Source organism: Chinchilla lanigera, unplaced genomic scaffold, assembly GCF_000276665.1.
Source record: "Chinchilla lanigera isolate Chin_1 unplaced genomic scaffold, ChiLan1.0 scaffold00024, whole genome shotgun sequence".
Classification (NCBI taxonomy): Eukaryota; Metazoa; Chordata; class Mammalia; order Rodentia; family Chinchillidae; genus Chinchilla; species Chinchilla lanigera.
In genome coordinates, this window is record NW_004955425.1 from 3,619,793 (window position 1) to 3,624,999 (window position 5,207).

Consider the following 5,207-nt stretch of genomic DNA (forward strand, 5'->3'; position numbering starts at 1 on the left):
TTTCAGAGTAAATTTTGAGTAAAATGTAACTTTGTTTTGCTTCCAAGAGAGAAGACAACATAAAAATGTCTCAGAATTTCTTTGGCCTAAGGCCCAAGGGTAGATTTTTTTTTCTGACCTATTACATGACTCTACCTGTCCTTGGGCATGATGGAATTCTTTCCCAAGCTAGGACTTCAGAATTTCTCAAATCAGAGTCTTAATAAAATGTAAAAGTAAGCCCCAAACAGTATAGCTGGAGCACTTCCAACCTGCCCTTTGATTTTTTTCCTCTCTCGTTTTCTTTCAGAGTTAAAACGTCATTGTTGTTCAGGTCTCTTGATCATTGGTTTAAATTTTGCTGGCAATGCTTTCCTTCTTAAACATGGCTGTTATAGCAGAAATCAATTGTAGCTTTTGTTTTTAAAAACACTATAGAGTTAAAAATTTGAGTTTTTGGAAAAAGTAGGTGAGTACATCCTAAGGGTAGCTAGTCTGGCCCAACCTATATTTTCTGGTCACTCTCCAGATGACAGTCTGTAGTGGACTGATAACTGGTGGTCCACTTATAGCCCCTAGCTGAACTGAGTAAGCGTGGTGCTGAATGTGGGAAGCTGAGGACTGCTGCCAGCAGCATAAGAGGCAGACCTGGAGAAGAAGAGGCTAGGCTGTTTAGAGCACAGAAATGCTATTGGGAGCTGGTAGAAACTGTAAGGAGCTGTTGTTTATTTTGGAGGTGCTCGTCATGCTGGCTTTCCTGATGAACTTGGCTATTTTCATCCTCTGAAGACCTTAAGACCTCATTGGCACTGAGAATGGCTTTGGTTCACTGTGGGGGAGCTCTGCTCCTCACTTTGAGCATTGCTTCTTGGCTCCAGAGGGGAAGAAGGTGCACAGCTCAAGCTCCTGAAGAAGCTTGCTGCATTGGCTTCCCTGATGGGAACTCGGCCATCTTGATCATCGGACGAGCTTGGGACCTCACTGTTGCTGAGGATGGCTGTGGTACCTTTCAGGGGAGCTCTGGATCTTCTGAACATTGCTTCTCAGCTGCAGTGCAGATCCCTCAGCCTGCTAGTACAGATCCTTCATCTTGCTGGTGCAGACTTCCTAAATCCACTACTGAACTTTGGGCCTTCCCAGTGAAGATCCATGAAACAGGCCTGCATGAGATATTGTTATGAGCTCTAGGCCCTCAGCTGGATTCTTGGTCTATAGTCTGTGGACAGATTTCCTGTATTCTTTTGTGTATCATTCTTTGGGTGACTATTATAAATAATATAAAATATGTGTCCTGTATTATATTGTTTCCCCTTGCAAAAATAAGCCCCAAAACAACTCACAGTCACTTGCTCTTGAGAAAGGAAACCTCAGGGGATGCCCTCAGAGCATATAAAAATCAATGGAGATTAAAAGAGACACCTTATTTTCCTCCTTGTTGTTTTGCAGATGGAAAACTCAATGTTGAATTCCCTTACTCCTTTAGAATACATTCTTAAGTACTAGAAAGTCTTTGACCTTCGCACTCCAAGGAAGAGTTCAATATTTTCCTGTACCCATGGGTGACTTGCCTATCCCCTGGAGGCCAAATAGAATGCAGAGGGAACTATTTATTGTAATACTGTTTTATGACTCGACTTCTGCTGTCAGACAGAGGGAAAATGGTCTGAGGTACTTTAGTTCAGACTTTCTTTACAGAGACAACTCCAACTTGTGTTTAAAGTATAGATATAAGCTGCTAGAAAACCAGCTAAAATCTAATACAGCTACCATTACTGAGGCTGAGTTCCCATCCCTTATCCTCTGTGCCCTATAGATAAGAACTAAGACCTTCAATTATTTTATTTATTTATTTATTTATTTATTTATTTATTTATTTATTTATTGAATGCTTTTTTGAGACAGGGTCTTACTCTGTAGTATAGGCTGGTCTTGAACTTGCATCAATCCTCCTGCCTCAGCATCCCAAGTGCTGGGATTAGAGGCATGTACCACCATGCCAGATCCTTCAATTATTTTAAATTGTCAACTTATTACACCAATTTTAGGTTTACCAGAGGCAAAGAAACCACGTGGCACTCAGAAAAGTGGAAAGTACCAAGCTTTATTATGCTAGTGGGCCTAGAGGAATTCAGCAGTCCAAAGTCTGACCACTCAGCCTGAGGTATGAGAACCTAATATAGAGGCTATGGTGGGAAAAGGCATGCAAGCTAAGCTACAGAAGCAGAACAAAAGCACTTACTCAAAGGTGACAGGTTTAAAACTCTGCACATCTGGGTGGCCTCAGCTGGCTGGAGGGTAAAGTAATAGGATGTGGTGAAGTTGCTTGCTTATCAGGCCAGGGTGAAGCTGATATGGGAAAGGGAGGGATTGTCAGCAGATGGTGTCAGAATTGAAAAATTTTGTTTTCCCCAATTCCCTCCTTGCATGCCTTTTTTATTTTATTATAGGGAATCATCATTTTGAGGAGCCTCTAGCTGTGTATGGCTAGGGTCTGGGTCGTGGGCCTCCTATTTCATATTGGGGGTGGTATGTGAGGTTGGTGAAGACCTGGACTCTGGGAGGAACAGGTGTGGCCACATAGGTAAGGAAGACTGGTGTGACCATCTTGGTGGGGAATAACAGGATTATACTGGCTAATGTGGCTGTGTACATAGGAAATGATTTTGTCCTGGAGGCAAGAAGCAGCTTAGTTATAGCACCAACAGGATGGAAGGTAGAATTAACAAAAAGAGGCATAGTAAAAACAGGGGGTATCTGAAGTGTACCTCATCCATCATGGGCCTTTCTCTCAAGAGGAGGGCTTTTAGGATGCAATTATGCACTCTATTTTCCCTGAACTCTGAGGATATCCTGTGTGGAGATTCTGTCTGATCTTCAGCAGATCTGCAAGAGTCTGCTATTTCTGCCATGAAAGCCAGTCCACTGTCACTTGTGAAATTTAGGGGCAGCCCATACTGGGAAGTGATTTTTGTAGGGGACGGTGACTCTTAGCATCTCATTTTAAGATAGAATAACTGTAGTCTTAATGCAAGCCTCAAAATGTGCCTTGAGAAACATCCCAGAGGGGTTGTAAAGAGTTAACTTTGCAGTCCTGACTTAGCCCTGGAATGCTTCTCCAAAGATAAAGAACGCCAGAGCCTAGATAACTATCTATGACCTTGCTTGGGTTGCTTCACTTTTTCCCTGGCCCTAGATAAACACTGTAACCATAAAGGAAATGAATGGTTATCTAAAGGGGGAACATATAGAACAGAGTACAGAGTATATATCATTGAGGTAGTGCTCATGACTGGAGCCTGACCTGGTTACGTGGCACAAGAAAAACAACATGTGGCCAGGGCTACAACATTCCAATCTGTTACCATGGAAACCAAAAATGTATACAAACTGGGAACAAAGGCAGGTTCATGCCCACTTCCCTGACTTGCAAGTCAAGATGAGAGGTGACAGGCCTAAATTAAAACTTTGTCTGTTCTCATAAAGTTCTTTGGTCTCTTGCGGAATAAAGCCCAAATTTTGCCACAACAATTTCTCACAGCAAGACCTTGGCCACCTCTTAGGCTTTTTCTTCCTGTGTGGATATAACCTTTTCCCAGCCTGAGTAGGTACAGATGAGGACTATTAGATATCTGTAACCATGGCATAGTTTTACTTCTATAAAGTATAATTCTAAGACTTCAAAATGAAGGGTTCCATTGTACTGCATTCCCAGAGCAGATTTTGACTTTTGCAGAGGGTTTTTCAGGTGCAGTTTAGGAACTGTTGACCTACAGTGGCAAAGAGGAATGACAGTTGAGGGACGCAGAAGTATCAGCTCAATAGAGTCTCTAAATATGTTTCTCCTCGGTGAGTTATCCTGTGGCCTTCTTGGACAAAAGAATAGGCAGTGTGCTGGGGTATGAAAGTTCTTTGGTCCTGGAATGTCCACCATCTTCCCCCATTTCTGGAAGCTCCTTCTTCCTGTGCCCAGTGGTTCGATGGTCTTCTTGTACAGAGGGAAATCCTGTCTCCACCAGCCTTTTGTGCTGGGCCAGGCTCATGGGTGGGGTCAGGCCTACCCACTCAGCAGCCAGGAGGGAGACCTTTTGTTTCATTCACCAGCTGGCTTTTTTTCTTGGCCTCCCTGTCCTGATTCATGGAAGCCTTTTTGGTCATTTCTAGTAGTTGTGTTGCATTTATTCTGGTGAAGCCCTCTAACTTCTGAACTTTTAGGTGAATGTCAGAGGCGGCCTGTCCCTTGAAAGCAGCACTGATTTTCTGTGGCCTTTGGCTCCCCAGGGCCTTCTAGGGAGAGGAGAGCAAGATCAGGACACTTACTCTCCCATTGTTGCCACATATTGGCTGCATTTTTCTGCCAACAGCATTAGGACCCGTCCATTGGCCCCATCCAAATTTGTATAACAAAAAATGGATTTCCTTTTTTGGATGTAATCATTTTAAATTTGGATGTTGTCCTTTCCCCATATCTGTCCACAGGTTCCAGTAGTGAACACTTTCAGCCCTTTGGAACTGTGGTTGGGCAGCCACAGGGTCCCGCATGGTCTGCATGGCTTTTCTATACTTTGCCATGCCTCTAAGGCCCCTTTAGGAAACCCTCCTCAGATTTTTCAGTTTGAGCCTGCCAGGTACTCTCTTTTGAGACCTCTCAGCTATAAATTTCAAATATCTCCCATGTTTCCATCTCCTCTGAACTCCTGACCCCCAAAAGAAGCTCAGAGCAGTCTTTACCACATTCTGTAAAACTCATCCCTCCCATAGTCTTCCCTGTCCTGGTACAGGACAACTCCACACCCTTAGTTATGGTTCTTTGATTCCTCTTCCTCTCACACGTACATCTGGTCTACCCATCAGCACATTCAGTTGATTTTTTATTTTTCAGTAAAGGGAACTAACCCAGGGGCCAGTGCTTGCTATACTCCCAGCCTCTTTCAGCAAATTCTATCACCTCTACTGTTTCAATATATCCAGAAACAGATCACCACTCACATCTCCTGTACTTGGTCCAGCCACCACCATCTCACACAGGGAATATGGCAGCAGCCTCGTGCCTGGGCTCCCTGGTCCAACTTGGACCTCTGGAGCACTCTCCACTCAACAAGAGGGATATTTTACATTCTAAATCCAGTCCTATCACTTTTATCTTTAAGACCTGTCTTGGTTACTTTTCTCTCGTTGCTGAGACAAAATACCCAACTCCCAAAATGAAGGAAGGAAAGGTTTATTTAGCT